The sequence below is a fragment of the Megascapheus bottae genome, chromosome 2 (genome assembly GCF_031878675.1).
Source record: "Megascapheus bottae isolate mThoBot1 chromosome 2, mThoBot2.hap1, whole genome shotgun sequence".
Lineage (NCBI taxonomy): Eukaryota > Metazoa > Chordata > Mammalia > Rodentia > Geomyidae > Megascapheus > Megascapheus bottae.
The window spans coordinates 97319412-97338548 of record NC_143510.1 but is presented as its reverse complement, the minus strand read 5'-3'; the positions used below and the strand labels follow the sequence as shown (position 1 = coordinate 97338548).

Below are 19137 nucleotides of genomic sequence, written 5' to 3'. Positions count from 1 at the left end.
AAAACAAAAGAGGAGGCAGCAGCGGGCGGGCTGCCGTGCCTGTCCACTCTCAACCAGGCCCCGGCCTACACTGAAAGCTCACTGCTGACTGGGAGGTGGCTCCGGAGGCCTGGCTTAGGCCTAACAAGGCCGAAGCCCTTTCAGGAAGAGGAAAAACGAAGTACTAGGCCCCACCTCACACACCTTCACAGCCACCACACACCCAGGCCCCAGGCCTGCCTAGGCTAAAAAGCGCACCTCTGACTGGGAGCTGGCTCTGGAGGCCTGGCTTAGGCCTAACATGGCCTTCCTCACACACACGCGGCGTCTGCGTAGAGACAGCCTCCTTCAGGCACTTCCTCATGAAGAAATGCTGCCGGCGCCTTACAAGAGGGGCTAACAGGCAATAGATGCCCAGCCTCGGGCCAAGAGGGCCGCGCCCAGCTCTGTAGGCCCCGGAACAAACGCCGCTCAGAGGAAGGCAGCCGCACTGGAGCCTCTCACGGGCCGACTGGTCCCAGGCAGAACCGCCCCAAACCAGTTCAGCGTCCTCGCCCCGCCCCTGACCCCTCACGTCCTCACTCCGCCCCACCCCTCTCAGGCTCTGACCCCGCAAGCCCCGCCCCCAGACCATCACTTCTGTACCCTGGCCCCACCCCCGGCGCTCAGCCCCCCACAAGCCCCGCCCTTCTCAAGCCTCAGCCCCACTCTGGCTCCAGCCCGCCTTTTTCTCTGGCTGTTCTTCCCACTGCCTCTGGTTGCTCTCCTCTCAGCTCCGCCTCTTCCTCTTCCCACCTGGAGAGGTGGGGCGAACAGAGCTGCAGCCTGTGAACCAGGAAAGTTTCTGGGGGTGGTCTGCTTTGCTGGCCTTGGACAGGGCTTAGAGTCCGTGCTCTGGGTTGGACATGGGGGTACCAGCTGTCCGTTCTGGAGTGGTGGGGAGGAATCGGTTGCTCGCCCAGGGGTGGGTGTGGAGGGACCCTGGAGGGCTCCAGATCCTGAGGCCGAGTGCTGCCGCTTACTTCTACCCAGGGAAGCATGGAGGCCCAGGTTGTGAGCACCTGGTGGGGAGAAATGGTTGTCCAGTGTCTGAAACCCCACAGCCCCTCCAGATGCCCTGGAGGCTCAATACCAGCAGAGGAAGACAAGCCCCAGTCATGGCCTCCCCTCCCAGCCCGGTTCTTCCCCCGAGGAGGTTCCAGCTTCACTGCCCGCCTGCCAACCTGCCTGCCTAGCAGAAGACCTGACTGTGCGGCACACTCTGCTGCCGCTAGAACTGGAGAGCCAATGGGACAGGCAGGCCCAGACCTTCTACGGACACTTACTAGGGACAGTCACTTAGGGCCTTGCATGGCCTCTCTCGTGCATCCCAGATTATCAGTATGTTAGGGCGGGGTGTGGGGGGGGTGAGTGGAGAACACGCAGGAAACTAGACCAGAGAGCAAAGCAAGACAAGAAAAAACAGGCTGAAATGTTGATATTTCCAGTTTTCAGTTAGGAGTGGGGAAATAAACCTTTACAGAATCCAGTTGGTAAAGGATGCATTTAAATTAAAACATTCCATCTTCTGCCTCCATCAACCAATGTTTCCTTCAAAAATTTAAAACAGGGAGACACAGAAGCCACGTGTTCAGAGACAACAAGCGCTGTCTCACAGCTTCCATCCAAGATTAGTTTATTAGTTTATTTCATGTTCCCTCATAAACTGCAAACACGAGTGAAAAAGGGAGAGAAGACGAGTTTGCACTCTCCCTCCCTTCCTGTCTTCTTCCTTCCCTCAATCCAACAGAGTTAGAAGAGCTTAAAGAATGATATGCATGTTGGAAAACACAGAGAGACAAAGCACACACCCATACATACACACATTTAGACAATATGAAGCCAGAAGAGGGGCTGAGGCTCAAGTACTGCAGCACCATCTTAAGTGAACAAGCTGAGGAACAGCACCCAATCCCTATATTCAAACTCTATTAACAGTGTGTGCGCACACACACACACACAGAATTAATGTAAGGAAAACTATGGATGTGTGACCACCACACTGTTCCACACATGGTGTTCACATGCCACACTGACATTTCCCACGTGAACAGCAGAGGACGCCCTCCAAGGTGCAGTGAGCTCTGCTTCCCACCAGAGGGCGCTCTGAACCCCAGCTCACCACCCTCCTCCCCTCTGTGGTGTAGTGAGCTCTGCTTCCCACCAGAGGGCACACTACACCCCTGCTCACCACCCTCCTCCCCTCCCTAGTGTAGTGAGCTGCGCTTCCCACCAGAGGGCACGCTACACCCCTGCTCACCACCCTCCTCCCCTCCCTAGTGTAGTGAGCTGCGCTTCCCACCAGAGGGCACACTACACCCCTGCTCACCACCCTCCTCCCCTCTGTGGTGTAGTGAGCTCTGCTTCCCACCAGAGGGCACACTACACCCCTGCTCACCACCCTCCACCCCTCCCTAGTGTAGTGAGCTCCACTTCCCACCAGAGGGCACACTACACCCCTGCTCACCACCCTATACCCTCCCTAGTGTAGTGAGCTCCACTTCCCACCAGAGGGCACACTACACCCCTGCTCACCACCCTATACCCCTCCCTAGTGTAGTGAGCTGTGCTTCCCACCAGAGGGCACACTACACCCCTACTCACCACCCTCCTCCCCTCCCTAGTGTAGTGAGCTCCACTTCCCACCAGAGGGCACACTACACCCCTGCTCACCACCCTATACCCCTCCCTAGTGTAGTGAGCTGTGCTTCCCACCAGAGGGCACACTACACCCCTACTCACCACCCTCCTCCCCTCCCTAGTGTAGTGAGCTCCACTTCCCACCAGAGGGCACACTACACCCCTGCTCACCACCCTATACCCCTCCCTAGTGTAGTGAGCTCCACTTCCCACCAGAGGGCACACTACACCCCTACTCATCACCCTCCTCCCCTCCCTAGTGTAGTGAGCTGTGCTTCCCACCAGAGGGTGCGCTGGACCCCTGCTCACCACCCTCCACCCCTCCCTAGTGTAGTGAGCTCCACTTCCCACCAGAGGGCACACTACACCCCTACTCATCACCCTCCTCCCCTCCCTAGTGTAGTGAGCTGTGCTTCCCACCAGAGGGCACACTACACCCCTACTCACCACCCTCCTCCCCTCCCTAGTGTAGTGAGCTCCACTTCCCACCAGAGGGCACGCTGGACCCCTGCTCATCACCCTCCACCCCTCCCTAGTGTAGTGAGCTCCACTTCCCACCAGAGGGTGCGCTGGACCCCTGCTCACCACCCTCCTCCCCTCCCTAGTGTAGTGAGCTCCACTTCCCACCAGAGGGTGCGCTGGACCCCTGCTCATCACCCTCCTCCCCTCCCTAGTGTAGTGAGCTCCACTTCCCACCAGAGGGCACACTACACCCCTGCTCACCCCCCTCCTCCCCTCTGTGGTGTAGTGAGCTCCGCTTCCCACCAGAGGGAGTGCTACACCCCTGCTCACCACCCTCCTCCCCTCCCTAGTGTAGTGAGCTCGTCTTCCCACCAGAGGGCGTGCTGGACCCCTGCTCACCACCCTCCTCCCCTCCCTAGTGTAGTGAGCTCATCTTCCCACCAGAGGGCGCGCTGGACCCCTGCTCACCATCCTCCTCCCCTCCCTAGTGTAATGAGCTCCGCTTCCCACCAGAGGGCGCGCTGGACCCCTGCTCATCCACCCTCCACCCCTCTGTGATATAGTGAGCTCCACTTCCCACCAGAGGGCGTGCTACACCCCTGCTCACCACCCTCCTTCCCTCTGTGGTGTAGTGAGCTCTGCTTCCCACCAGAGGGCACACTACACCCCTGCTCACCACCCTCCACCTCTCCCTAGTGTAGTGAGCTCCACTTCCCACCAGAGGGCACACTACACCCCTGCTCACCACCCTATACCCCTCCCTAGTGTAGTGAGCTCCACTTCCCACCAGAGGGCGTGCTACACCCCTGCTCATCACCCTCCTGCTCTCCCTAGTGTAGTGAGCTCCACTTCCCACCAGAGGGCGTGCTACACCCCTGCTCACCACCCTCCTCCCCTCCCTAGTGTGGTGAGCTCGTCTTCCCACCAGAGGGTGCTCTGGACCCCTGCTCACCATCCTCCTCCCCTCCGTGGTGCAGTGAGCTCGTCTTCCCACCAGAGGGCGCGCTACACCCCTGCTCACCACCCTCCTCTCCTCCCTAGTGTAGTGAGCTCGTCTTCCCACCAGAGGGCACGCTGGACCCCTGCTCATCACCCTCCACCCCTCCGTGGTGTAGTGAGCTCGTCTTCCCACCAGAGGGTGCGCTGGACCCCTGCTCACCACCCTCCTCCCTCCGTGGTGTAGTGAGCTTGTCTTCCCACCAGAGGGCACGCTGGACCCCTGCTCACCACCCTCCACCCCTCCGTGGTGTAGTGAGCTCGTCTTCCCACCAGAGAGCACGCTGGACCCCTGCTCATCACTCTCCTTCCCTCTGTGGTGTAGTGATCTCCGCTTCCCACCAGAGGGCGCGCGACACCCCTGCTCACCACCCTTCATCCTTCCCTGGCTCCGTGAGCTCTGCCTTCCACCACAGGGCGCTCTGGGTGAATGCTCATATTCCTCCTCCCCTCCATGGAGCAGTGAGTTCCCCATCCCCCCGGAAGGTGCTCTGGGTGAATGCTCACTGCACTACACCAATGTGTGGTGCAGTGAGCTCTGCACTAGCCACCAGAGGGCACTCTGGGTGAATGCTCACCACCCTCCTTCTCCCCACCATGGTACAGTGAGCTCCACTAGCCATCAGATGGCACTCTGGGTCAGTGCTCACCACCCTCCTCCCCTCTGTGATGCAGTGATCACCATGCGCCACCAGAGGGTGCTCTGGGTGAAGGCTCACTGCCATCCTCCCCCCCGTGGTGCACTGAGCTAGGCTTCGCACCAGAGGGCGCCCTGGGCCCGTGCTCACCACCCTCCACCCTTATGTGATGCAGAGAGCTCTGCCTCCCACCAGAAGGCGCCCTGGGCCTGTGCTCACCACCCTCTACCCTTATGTGATGCACTGAGCTAGGCTTTGCACCAGAGGGCGCCCTGGGCCTGTGCTCACCACCCTCCACCCTTATGTGATGCAGTGAGCTCTGCCTCCCACCAGAGGGCGCTCTGGGTGAATGCTCACAGCCCTCCTCTCTTATGTGGTGCAGTGAGCTTCCCTGGCAACCAGAGTGTGCTCTATATAAGTGCTCACCACCCTCCCTTCCTTGGTGCAGTGACCTATGCTTGCCACCGGAAGGCACCCTGGGTGAATGCTCACCGCATTCCACTAATCCGTGTTGCTGTGAGCTCGGCTTCCCACCAGAGGGAGCTCTGGGACTGTGCTCACAACCTTCCTCCCCTCCGTGGTGCAGTGAGTTCGGCTGGCCACCAGAGGGCGCTCTGCATGAATGCTCACCGCCTTCACCACCCCCCCCCCGCCGTGGTGCAATGAGCTCCGCTTTCCAACAGAGGGCGTTCTGGGTGAATGCTCACCACCCTCCAACCCTACGTGGTGCAGCGAGCTCTGCTTTCCACCTGCGGGCACTCTAGGTGAATGCTCACCACCCCCCTCCCCTCCGTGATGCAGTGAGCTCTGCTTCCCACCAGAGAGCTCTCTGGGTGAATGCTCACTGCCTTTCACCCCTCCATGGAACAGTGAGCTCCGCTTCCCACCAAGGGCGCTCTACGTAAAGGGTCATTGCCTCTCCCCCGCCCCCCGAGGTACAATGAGCTCCACTTCCCAACTAAGGCGCTCTGGGTGAATGCTCACCACCCTCCTCCCTTCCGTGGTGCAATGAACTCCACTTCCCAACAGAGGGCGGATTGGGTTAATCCTCACCACCCTCCTCCCCTCTATGATGCAGTGAGCTCCGCTTCCCATGACAGCGCACTCTGGGTGAATACACACCACCTCCCCCGCCCCCCCCCCCGTGTTCCAGTGAGCTCCGCTTCCCACCAGAGGACGCTCTGGTTGAATGCTCACCACCCTCCTTACCTCCATGGTGCAATGAGCTCCACTTGCCACGATAGCATGCTCTGAGTGAATGCTCATCACCTTCCCCCCACCCACGCTGGTGCAGAGAGCTCCACTTGCCACCAGAGGGCACTCTGGGTGAATGCTCACCACCCTCCTTACCTCCATGGTGCAATGAGCTCCGCTTGCCACAATAGCACACTCTGAGTGACTGCTCATCACCTTCCCCCCACCCCCGCTGCTGCAGAGAGTTCCACTTGCCACCAGAGGGCACTCTGGGTGAACATTCACCACCCTCCTCTCCTCCATGATTCAGTGAGCTCTGCTTGCCCCCAGGGGGTGCTCTAGATGAATGCTCGACACCCTGCCCCCCTCCATGGTATAGTAATCTCCGCTTGCCATCCAAGGGTGCTCTGGGTGAATACTCACCGCCCTATACCCCTCTGTGGTGCAGTGAGCTCCACTTCCCAGCAGAGGGCGCTCTGAGTGAATGCTCACCACCTTCCCCGCCTTCCCGTTGTGCAGTGAGCTATGCTTGCCACCAGAGGGCGCTCTGGGTGAATGCTCACCGCCTTTCACCATTCCTTGGTGCAGTGAGCCCGGCTTGCCACCAGAGGGCATTCGGCATGAAGGGTCAATGCCTTCACCCTCTTCCCTTCCGTGATGCAGTGAGCTCCACGACCCACCAGAGGGCGCTCTGGGTGAATGCTCACCGCCTTTCACACTTCTGTGGCGCATTGAGTTGCACCTCCCACCAGAGGGCGCCAAGGGTGAATGCTCACTGCCTCCCTCCCCCCAAGTAGCAGTGAGCTCCACTACCCACCAGAGGGCACTCTGGGTGAATGCTCAAAACCCTCCATAGTGCAGTGAGCTCCGCTTGCCACTAGAGGGCGCTCTGGGTGAATGCTCACCACCTGTCTCCCCTCTGTGGTGCAGTGAGCTCTGCTTGCCATCAGAGGGCGCTCTGGGTGAGTGTTCACCGCCTTCCTCCCCCTCCTTGTGCAGTGAGCTCCGCTTGCCACCAGAGGGTGCTCTGTGTGAAGGGTCAATGCCTTCCCCCTCCTTCCATGGTTCAGTGAGCTCCTCTTGCCACCAGAGGGCGCTCTGGGTGAATGCTCACCACCCTCCTCCCATGGTGCAGTGAGCTCCGCTTGCCACCAGAGGGTGCTCTGTGTGAAGGGTCAATGCCTTCCCCCTCCTCCCATGGTGCAGTGAGCTCCGCTTGCCACCAGAGGGCACTCTGGGTGAATGCTCACCACCCTCCTCCCCTCTGTGGTGCAGTGAGCTCCGCTTGCCACCAGAGGGCACTCTGGGTGAATGCTCACCGCCTTTCACACTTCCGTTGTGCATTGAGCTCCACCTTCCACCAGAGGGTGCTAAGGGTGAATGCTCACCACCTTTCACCTCTCCGTGGAGCAGTGAGCTCCCCTTCCCACCAGAGGGTACTCAGAGGGAATCCTTACTGCCCTACACCAATCCAAGGTACAATGAGCTCTGCTTCCCACCAGAGAGCACTCTGAGTGAATGCTCGCCACCCTCCTATCCTACATGGTGCAGTAAGCTTTGCTTGCCACCAGAGGGCGCTCTGTGTGAAGGGTCACTGCCTTCACCCCCCTCCCATGGTGCAATTATCTCCACGACCCACCAGAGGGCGCTCTGGGCGAATGCGCACCAATCTCCTCCCCTCCGTGGTGCAGTGAGGTCCACTTACCAGCAGAGGGCGTGCTGAGTCTGTGCTCACCGTCCTCTCCTCTGTGAATTGACTCACCCTAACCTAGGTTTGTGGGTTTCCGTGACCTTCTCAGCCAAGTCTTTGAATGTATTTTCTGAGTATATGAACTATCCTAACCCCTAGACCTCTCTACAGCCTCAAGATTTCTACTAAAGAAGGAATCCCAGCTTTTTTCCCATTTTTTTTTTCCAGTCCTAGCTTTGAACTCAGGGCTTGAGTACTTGGGCTTTCTCAAGGCTAGAGCTCTACCACTTGAGCCTAAGCAACCTTCTGGGGGTTTTTTCTATGTATGCGGTACTGAGGAATCAAACCCGTGTCTTTGTGCATGCTAGGCAAGCACCGTACCAGTAGGCCAAACTCCCGGCCCTTCTTTCCAATTTCTATAGCAGAAATCATTTGCATCTTAAGTGTTTTCATTACCCCCAGATTAAGCTGTATACTCTACACTCTTTTTGAGAGAAACAACTTTATTTGCATATGGTGTCTATTTCACTAATGAGATGGTTTGAATAAGATATGTCCTCCACAGGCTCCTGTGAAGAATGCTTACTCTCCAGATGGCGGTGGTATTTTCAAGGGTTTTGGAGACCCCACAATGTTCACTTGGGTCACACCACTAGGCCTTGCACTCAGGGCTTAGGTGCTATCCTATAGCTTTTTCACTCAAGCCTCACCCACTACCACTTCAACTCCACTTCCAGCAACTGTCTCGTGGATTTTTCTACCCTATCTGGCTTTGAATTATCTCAGCTTCTGGAGTAGCTAGGATTACAAGCATGAGCCAGATGCCCTGCACAAGCCTCACCGCTCACAAGATTATGCCCACAACACTGCTATACAAGGGACCAGACTCCTGTCACATGACCTTGAGAGACAACCCTCCTTCAAATCACATCAGCAATCACTCGTGGTTATAACTTAAGATTTATATTATTATGTAATTGTTTAAATTATTTTTTTTCTTTATTGTAGAATCTCCTAGAAGACTTAGCAGATCCCAGGACAGAAAAGGAAATGAATGTGTCAGTCTCTGAAAGTCTGAAGTATTTCCATTAGCCTCCACTCTTCATATAAACCAGAAGATACGCAGTTTCCCGCCTAAAAAGAGATTTATGACCACAGTAAAATTAAACATCTGCGGGGAAAGGACAGCAGGAACGAGGGTCAGCAAGCTTCCAGGCTAGCGGAGCAAGTCTTCATCCAATCACTTACCATCCATCTCATCGAGGAAAGAACAGTGACTTGGAATAGTCACTTCTACACTCTTGTGAGTTGGCAAATCTTCATCTACCCATCACCTACCATCCATCTCATCAAGGAGAGAACAGTGACCTGGAATAGTCACTTCCACGCTCTTGTTAGTTAGCACAAATCACAGCCAGCCTGATGCTAGATGGCTCACACCTGAGGATCAGAGTTTGAAGCCAACCTGGACAGAAAAATCTGTGAGACTCTAATCTGCAATAAATTACTCAGAAAAAGCCAGAAGTAGCACTGTAGTTCAGGTGGTAGAGCTCTAGTCTTGAGTACAAAGAAGCTCAGGGATAGCACCCAGGCCCTGAGTTCAAGACCCATGACCAGCAAATTAAATAAATAAGATAAAATAAGGGGCCTGGAGTGTGGCCTAGTGGCAGAGTGCTTCCCTAGCATGCATGAAGCCCTGGGTTCATTCCTCAGTACCACATACACAGAAAAAGCTGGAAGTGGTGCTGTGGCTCAAGTGGTAGAGCCCCAGCCTTGAGAAAGTCCAAGAACAGTGCCCAGGTCCTGAGATCAAGCCCCTAAACTGGCAAAAATGTAAATAAATACATAAATGAAATAATAAATCAGGGACAGGCAAATTATGAGAGTGGGAGTATAAGCCAACTCCAACCCTGTTTTTGGAAAACAACTTTTATTGGAACACAGCCAGTTATATTCATTTACTCATTCCTATACTGTCTATGGCAGCCGATGTGTTACAAGGCCAAAGTGAATAACACCTACAAAAACTGTGCCCACAAACTCCGAGGATCTTTCTCTCTAGCCATGGTCATGAAAAGTGTGCTAACCCCTGTTCTAGATCACAGAGGACTCAATAAGCCAAAATTGGCTAAGAACAGATACCTAAGAGAAATGCTCAGGATAAATGAAAGAAAAACAGGAAACGTGGGTTAGAGGAGAGCAGCAAACATAAACACCACCTAATCCATTAATTTTGAATTAATCAAGCCTCCTTGTGTGGCTCAGTATGCCCTCCAGTACCACCGCCGGTGCCACCGTGGGCACACATAAAACCTCTCTGCCTTAACTTTCTTCAACTTTTCTCTCTAGTTTCACCTCCATAGCCATTAAAAGTATGTTCTGATGCTTTCTGAGTGCATGCCGCTAGGCCAGACTGGGAAAGATGAGAAGAGTGGTCCTGTCCCCTGGTCTGCTAGGCACCATCTCATACTTGTAATTCTAGTTATTCAGGAAGCTTAGATCTAAGGATTTATTCAAAGCCAGCAGAGCAGGAAAGTATTTAATGCCCTTATCTCCAATTACCCACCCTAAAGCAGGATGTGTGGTAGAGATCTAGCATGAGCAAAAAAGCTCAGGGACAATGCCCAGGACTGACTTCAAACCTCAGAACCAGCACCAAAAAAAAAAAAGTACATGGTTTAATGGGGTGGGGGGAGTCATATATGCAAAAAAAATTTTTTGGAAGTAATAAAGGAGACATGCTCGGAGACATGCTCAAGAAGCAATGAAAACAAATAAGATTTCCTACCAATCTGCTTGAGTGAATCAGTAAAGGCTTTGCACAGTAGAGAAGGCCATGATTATGAAAGCACAAGGAGGCATTTGCTCAGAAGTTAAATTAAGAGGCCAGAAACCACATGTGCATAGTTACAGAAGATACTTATACCTGAGCACTGCTGAAGCCTTCATTCTCAGAGAAGTATGGTGTAATGGGATGAGTGTTGAAAGATAGACAGAATGGTTTAGTAACTAGGGAATGCTCAGAATAAAGGCAATAATTCATCCATGCAACTTTCATAAAGCTCTGAGAACCCAACACACCCCGTCACGCATGTGCTTCTCTTACCAGCGATAGTGATTACGTGCACTGGATATCTTCCCAGGACAACTGGAAGAACACAGAGATGACAGCAGCTCCTAGCTGGTAGCTAGGAAGTATTCAGGGAATACAGGGCTCTGTAATCTGCCCACTGTGATGATAGCTGGTGACACGATGCCCTGTATAAAAATGTCCTCTGTAATGTCCTCACTCATCTTTAAACTTTTACACTTATCCCCCCAGAGTTTTATCTTGCATCTTTCTAATTTCTGGTTTCACACGTTTCCTACAGAGCATAAAACATCAAGGCACTGGACCCACAGGACCAGAAACCTAAACACTGAAGCAAGCAGACTCTTAGAAAGCAATAAACCAGCTGGGCACTGGTGGCTCAGACCTGTAACCCTAGCTACTCAGGAGGCTGTGGTTCAAAGCCAACCCAAGCAGGAAAGTCAGTGGGACTCCAATACACTACTCAGAAGAAGCTGGAAATGGCACTGTGGCTCAAGTGCTATAGTGCTAACCTTGAACACAAAGAGGATTAGGGATAGCACCCAGGCCCTGAGTTCAAGCCCCAGGACTAGAAAAAAGAAATAAATCTAGACAGAGGAACAGCTTTGAACCACAGAACTCCCCAGCTCCTACACACAAAATAGAAGGCCATACTGTGTCTTCAACTCTGCTGAGGGTTTATTAGCAATGGCTAATTCAAAACAAGAGAACATGTGGATGGTAAGTCTCACCCAGCCAACATTGGAGTCGTTGAAGCAGAACCATTTTCCATCCACTGCATTCCGGATATAAGCACAATAGTGACCAAAGTCGGCCATCCCGACATGGGCCATCACAGCAAAGAGTTCATACTGCCCTTCAGGCAGGAAGAAGACAAGGCTCTCAGTGATTCATCCCGCCTTCCCTAGCCCTAGTCTTGAAGGAAGCATGTTTTGCCATGCATTTGTTACTGCTCTGTGCTAGGCACTGGTACTTCAAAGGTACTAGAGAAAAGTCCTTGGCCTGGAGAATCTCATAGCTACTTAAAAGGAAACATTATAATCCAGAACTATAATGTCTTGCTTTACATTGCATACATGCATACAGTAAGTAGGGATTGGTCAATCTTTGTCCTCTGAGGAAAGTGGAAACCCCCCAAGAAAAGACCTATTTTAACCCCCAAGAAAAGAAGGGTGGATAACACTGGCCGGCCAGTTATCCAAAGGGAAGTTTTTTTTTTTGGGGGGGGGGGGTTGGTTTGGTTTGGTTTGGGGAAGGGTTTAGGGATTCTGGAGCCTTTGTTTCATCTTGGTCTCTTCTTTTTTTGCCAGTCCTGGGGTTTGAACTCAGGGCCTGGGCACTTGTCCTTGGGTTTTCTCAAGGCTAGAGCTCTACCACTTGAGCCACAGCATCACTTCCAGTCTTTTCTCTGGAGGTGGAACCAAGGAATCAAACCAGGGTCTTCATGCATGATAGACCAGCACTCCACCACTAGACCACACTTCTGGCCCCTGTCTTTCTGCTCTTGTGAGACAAGGTCTTACCATGTAACCCAAGCTGGCCTTGAACCAATGATCCTCTGGCCTGTGTCTCCCAACTGCAAAGACTATAGGCAGTGCCACTATACTTGGTAAAATAAATAAATACTCTGCCTGAAATACACCTTCGCTCCTGTGACTCACAACAACCTGAGGACCACCTGTCTTCCTCGGTGCTCCCCTGGCCTGGCCAGCAAACAGCATCCATTCTAGATGAGAGCGGTGCTCAGAGGAGGCAGACCTCACTGCCTGAGATGCTGCCCTTCCTCAGCCAGTGTGCAGCCAGCACAGCTGCTCACCTCACCCCACAGTGGAAGCCAGCAAGAGACCCAGTCACTGGCCTTGGCTGGTAAGAACCTGGACCTGGAGAATTCTCGAGTAGGTGCCATCTAACAGCTGAGGGGTTACAGCAGCTGAGCCTGAAGGAAGTCCTGTCTGGTGAGATGGATCCAGAAAGGTGGGAATACCTCACCTGCTCCGTGGCTTCACTGAGGTCTTGTTGCTCGGTCAGGAGAACATGACTGAGATCCAAGTTCTGAGGGAAATGCAATGAGTGGCAGATTTTTTTCAGTCTGTGAATTTCTAATGGAGAATCGCATAAGGTGAATGGCCAAAGTTTGGGGCAAATGCATCATCTTCAAGACCTGCAAAAGCAAAAATCACTGTGAAATGCCAAGGCTGGTGGTTTACTCTTCTCCCCTGGAAGAGGTGTGTAGGACACACACTGCAGGGCTAAAGGCTCCCACCGGGGACTCTGTTCAGCTCCTCCGAGACTCAAGTGATACTTGACTGTCACAGCACTGCAGATCTCAGACAAAAGCCATGAGCGTCCCAGGGCTGCACACAGGCCCTTGAAACCCTAGGAGCAGGCGTCTGTTGTAGGGAGTTCGTCTAAAACTGGAGAGAAACCCCCCCACCCCCCCCACCACCTGGCCCCGTACTCTCCCTGCCCTTCAGCTCTCGGTGAAGCTGCATGGGAAGCCCAGGGATCCTGGCACCAGCCCCACCCGGACCCCACCCCACCACACATCATGAAGAGTACTGAAGGTGTCTGGGAAGCCTTGGCCAGGAAACCCACAGTGGAAGCTTTTGAATCTGAGGTTTGAGTACCTGGTTTCCACGTGTCTTCATCCACAGTTATCACAGAACCACTTGCTTTTGTTGGCTAACTCCCTAGGGTGGAAAAAGTAGCACAGAGTGTCTTCCTGTCCATTGGAGGGGAACAGGGACAGGCAATGTCAGTGGACCCTTTCCATCAAGAAAGCAGCCCACCCCCAAAGGTGAGGGTTCAAGCTTTGCTTCCACTTTACCCTGCACTCTTCTAAATAGCCCCCACTACTACTGCTACATGTGCCAGGATCTTCCATGAATTGGAGGGGAAAAAAACGGGAGGGGCCCTTGTTAGTAGAACAGTGTAAGAAAAGTAGCAATAGGAGAGAGAACTTTTTCTGACCAATGAAATTGACCCTCTAGAGCTATGCAAGTGAAACAGAAATATTTTTAATATCAAAGGGAAATGACGCAAACAACAGGGCACTGGCAAAGTGGAACGTGCGGATTCACCAGGTCTCTCACCAGCATTTTCAGAGGTTTTGAGTCCATGCCATACAGGGGAAGAGGGAGGGTCGGCATACAGCTGGTCCTACTGCTCTCTCCAGTACAGATGAGGCAAACCAAGGAATCCTTGACCTGTATCGTGTACAGGGCCTGCAGCTTCTCCACCTGTAAGAAGGAGCCAAGGACAGGTTAGGCTGGTGTCCAGAGCTGGACCTGTTAGACTGCCTAGCCCCTTACGCTGGTTGCCCTACAAACAAGGGTGCAGTGGGTGGGGGAAAGAACACCGGGCTTCCGAGGTACCCTCACTGCACGTGGCATAAACAATGGTGAGAGACTTCTACGGGTCCTCTGACTCCTCCAGCTTCAGGCGCTTACTAAGTCCACATCAGGTATTTAATCCTTAATTAGGTTCCAGAACGTGAGATAAAGCTGAGCGGCATCATGCTGGACAAACACTGGTTAGAAAGAAGTAACAGCACAGTAGTGAGGGCGCTGGAGACGTCCCAGGACCAGACACCCTGGCTGCACCAACACTCACCACTTTACATTTACGCTCTTTCCCCAACTCTGCCAAAGGTCAGTATGTACTTCCCATGAGCTGCTCAGGACACGAAAAGTATTCTTGGTCCTGAATTGGACAGTTCCTCTTAAACTTATGACACCAGAATGGAACAGGGCTCAAAGTCTGCAACCCATCCGCTCTACATGCTCTAAAGGATCTGTTAAACTGGCAGCCTAGATGGAAAGGGAAAAGCCCGCCACAGAATAGCCAGAGCAGGAACTGGGTCAACTGCGGTCATCCAGGAGAGGCAGAGCATGTTCTGACACGCCAGCTGTGTTCTCAGACATCACCAGCAGCACCAGCAGCTGCCTGGCAGGGCCAGGGTGGACACACTGGGTTCCAGGAGGACAGACCACCTCCGGGGATGTCTACTGCACAGGGCCAGCCACATCTCACCCCAGCAGCTGCCCTCGCTACCTGACCACAGGACACTGCACCCGGGGCACGCCCAGTCACGCCCTGTCACGCCAGAACTCTGAAAGGACCCAGAGACTACAATACCGCAGCTAAAATCTTACTGATAGAGCCAACACACATTCATTCTAAGAAAAAAAAATATTTTTTAAATACTGGTTCTGCAGGCTGAGCTCAGGGCCTGGGCACTGGCCCTGAGGTTTTTGGCTCAAGGCTAGTACTCTACAACTACAGCTACAACCCCATTTCCAGGCTCTTTTTGGTAGTTAACTGAAGCTAAGAATCTCATGGACTCTCTTACCTGGCTGATTTCAAACGGTGATCCTAACATCTCAACCTCCCAAGTAGCTAGGATTACAGGCGTGAGCCACCGGTGTCTGACTTTCTTTTTTAATGTTTTACCCTTTATTTCTTTTTAAAATTGTCATTCTCTGTAGTTTTTCTTTTCATTTTACCTGTCTTACACTTACAAAGCATTCTACTATACATTTATTCTACCTTCTTTTTTTCCTTCTTTATCCCTAGCTTTTCTTGCCCTAGCAATAAGTAAAGACTTATTTTGGGTATGTGTATGTGTGTGTGAGAGGCATGGGACTTGAACTCCGGGCCTGGGCACTGTCCCTGAGCTCTTCAGCTCAAAGCTAGTGCTCTACCACTTGAGCCACAGCCCCACTTCCAGTTTTCTGGTGTTAACTGGAAGTAAGAGTTCCATGGACTTTCATGCCTGGCCTGGCTTTGAACAGCAATCCTCAGATCTCAGCCTCCTGAGTACCTAGAATTACAGGCATGAGCACCTGGCACCCAGTCATCTTTTATTCTTTCAGTCTCCTGCTGTATTATATAAGAACATCAGTTCTCACATACCAACTGAACTTTACTTATTGTAAATATTTGATCAGTTATTGAATCAATGAGATTGTTACTACTAAGTTATATCCCTAAGCCAGTGTAAAAAATGAACTATCAGGGCCCGGGAGTTTGGCCTAGTGGTAGAGTGCTTGCCTAGCATGCACAAAGACTCAGGTTCGATTCCTTGGTGCCACATACATAGCAAAAAGCCAGAAGTGGTGCTGTGGCTCAAGTGGTAGAGCCCTAGCCTTTAGAAAATCCAGGGACAGTGCTCAGGCCCTGAGCCCAAGCCCAGGACTGGCAAAAAAAAATGGACTATCAGGGCCAGGAGTTTGGCCTAGTGGTAGAGTGCTTACCTAGCATACACAAAGACCCGGGTTTGATTCCTTGGTACCACATACATAGAAAAAGCTGGAAGTGGTGCTGAGGCTTAAGTGATAGAGCTCTAGCCTTGAGAAAGTCCAAGGACAGTGCCCAGGCCCTGAGTTCAAGCCCAGGACTGGCAAAAAAATGGATTATCAACCCAGATAATACCCATTTCTGCCAGAATACAAATTTTCAATGGAAATTTTTCAGACAACCAAAATCCCAAAGTAAAAATTGAGTTTAAATGAATAAATCTTCTTTTTCTTGAACTCAGGGCCTGGACATTCACTGTCTTTGAGCCTTTGTTCTCAAGGCTAGCCCTCTACACTGGAGCCACAGCACCACTTATAGCTTTTCTGAGTAGTTTATTGGAGATGAGTCTCATTGGGACTTTTCTGCCTGGGCTGGCTTTGGTCTGTGATCCTCAGATCTCAGCCTCCTGTGTAGGCAGGATTGCAGGCGTGAGCCACAGGCACACAGCTGAGCAAATCTTAACATAGGAACACAACAGGTATGAAAAGACATGACTCAAAAAAAAGTCAACAGTCACACACAAAGGATCAGAATCACAGTGAAGTAGAGGAGGACCGAATCACTGAGCTGAAGTGATGATAGAATGAGCTATGAGAATTGATCATTCTCAGTGGCATCAGAGAATACTGCCCATCTGAACCTTCTCTCCTCCTCCATCTCTCCTCCCCTCAGCTGCCCCTCCTCCCCCCTCTCCCTCACTCTCTTCTTCTCCCCTTACCTTTCCTCTACCTCCCACAATTTCTCTCTGGCTTCCACCCTCTTTAGATAAGCAGACAGGAGCCATTGCTTAGAGGAATATCTTACATGGCACATTGTATCTCTGCAGACAGTATGCAAGCTCCATGGGTTGCACTGCTTTCTGCCGGCTGTCCTGCATCTTCTCTAGCAGTAAAAGCAGCTGGAATGGGACGCTTCTCTCTTGCTCTTCTGCCCACTAACCCTAACCCCCTAACCCTAACCCATTCCCTAACATGTTCCCTCACCCTAACTTCAATCCTAACAAATACTGTAACCCTCACCCCTATCTTGTATGCAAACACAAATCCTAACATAGAGCATACTCCAACTTTTACCCTAACATGTACTGTTTACCTTATTGCCTAACTCTAGACACATAGCCATAACAAGTATTATGGCAAGTACTCTAATAATTAACATCCTATCAAGTACCTTAATAAGTACTCTAAACCATTCAGCTACCCTTATGTACACCCAAACATCTACATCTCACATTCCCTAACCTGTGCCTTTAATATATTCCCTAACACATGCCCTAAGAATAACACAAGTCCTGCCACATACCAATAAACCTTACTCTTTCCCCAACACATATCATAGGCTGTAAACACTATCATGTATGGTACCCCTTAACTTATGCCAACACACATCTAAACATGTTGCCTAAACCAAAACATAACCATAACCCTAACATGTACCCAAATCTAACACATACTCTAAACATTAACACAAGCCCTAACAAGTATCTTAACATGAACTTCAAGACATGTATTAACCACTGTATGTACCATAACGTGTGCACCAAACATGCCCTAACATGTTTCTGAACACATACTCTAAAAACTAACTCATATCCTAACAACTACCCTAACACATACTGAAATCCATACAAGTTTCCTTACATGTACTCTAAAATGTGTTCCAAAGTAACCTAAGACACCCTAACATGTGCCCTGCCTTTAACATATACCTTAACCCTAACAGATTTTTGAATAGTATTTTCCACTCTAACACACAAAACATGCAATAGACACAAACACATACGGTAACAATCACCCTAACACATACTCTATTGCCGGGGCCAGCCGGCAGCAAACCAGGGTTCGCAGATTGGGGTTCCTGAAATAGGGGGCAAGGACTAGGAAAAAATAGAAGAGAGACAGACACACGGGGTCGGGATGTCTGCAGCCCAAGTAAAGACTGCCTCCTTTATTGTCAACTCCAGCTTATCTCCCTTCTTGAAACCAGGGAGCTTCCAACTGTTACATTCATATGGTAAATCTCAGGTAATTTAAACAGAATAAGGCCATAAAACAATAAGACAATAAGGCCATGGTCTGATGCAAATCAAGGTACAATTTGATTCTACTCTGGCTCCCAACACTCTATAAACCAAACAGGCAATCCTCTCATGCACCTTGAATGTACCCTATCATACTCTAACCGAAACCCTAACTCTGACCTTAACATATATCCTAACATGTACCCTAACCATTTACATGCATTGTAACAAATACCCTAATACATACACTGAAAAATACAAATACCCATACATGTACCCTTGCCGATACCTCAAACCTACATAAACTAATTTTAAAAAATATACCTTCATCCTAACAAGTACCTTAACATGCACCCTAGGGTACCCTAACAAGTTCTCAAATCCACAGTTACCCTTACATGCACACTAACATGAACACTAACACATAGCCTAATGTGTGCCCAAACCCTAACAAATCCCCTATGAAGTATGCAAACTCTGACACATACCATAATATGTGCCCTAACATATACCATAACCCTAACAAATACCTTATTACACTCATTATAATAAAACAAATCTAACATACCCTGACACAGATCCTAACACATACCATAACACATATTCGAAACACTAACGGATAGGTAACAAGGACCCTAGCATACACTCTAAACCAGAGTTATCTTTACACATACCCTAACCCTAACATGCATCCTAACATTTACCCTAAACACTAACGTACACAGTAACAAAAATTTAACACACACAGGTACCCTTACGTGTACCTCAAACATACCTTAGCACTGCCTTCACTTTAACTCAAACCACTAACCAATATACTAACATATATTGTAACCTTAATACATACCCTAACATATACTCTGATAGCACATAATCTAAATGTTAAATCATATCCTAAGTATTTCCCAGCATGTATTCTAAGCCTAGGCACCCTTAAAAACACCAAACATGTACCCAAAATGTAACCTAATATACACCTCAGTACATACACTACCATTAACCAACACCCTAACCCTAACCAATACCCTAATACATGTCCTAAACCTAACACAAATCCTAACATGTACCCGAAACATAACATACATCCTAT

General features: G+C 51.0%; 1 pseudogene across 1 annotated transcript; it reads right to left on the bottom strand.

Annotated features, from left to right (window-relative positions):
• Positions 1 to 8277: 8277 nt before the first annotated feature.
• LOC150067746 (ubl carboxyl-terminal hydrolase 18-like) lies at positions 8278 to 16961 on the bottom strand (annotated as a pseudogene). Its single transcript, XR_016539044.1, has 9 exons — positions 16832 to 16961; positions 14179 to 14258; positions 13822 to 13968; positions 13368 to 13451; positions 13105 to 13119; positions 12719 to 12890; positions 11461 to 11610; positions 10745 to 10786; positions 8278 to 8772 (listed from the first exon to the last, which is right to left on the bottom strand). The product of XR_016539044.1 is annotated as an ubl carboxyl-terminal hydrolase 18-like (transcript).
• Positions 16962 to 19137: the final 2176 nt, after the last annotated feature.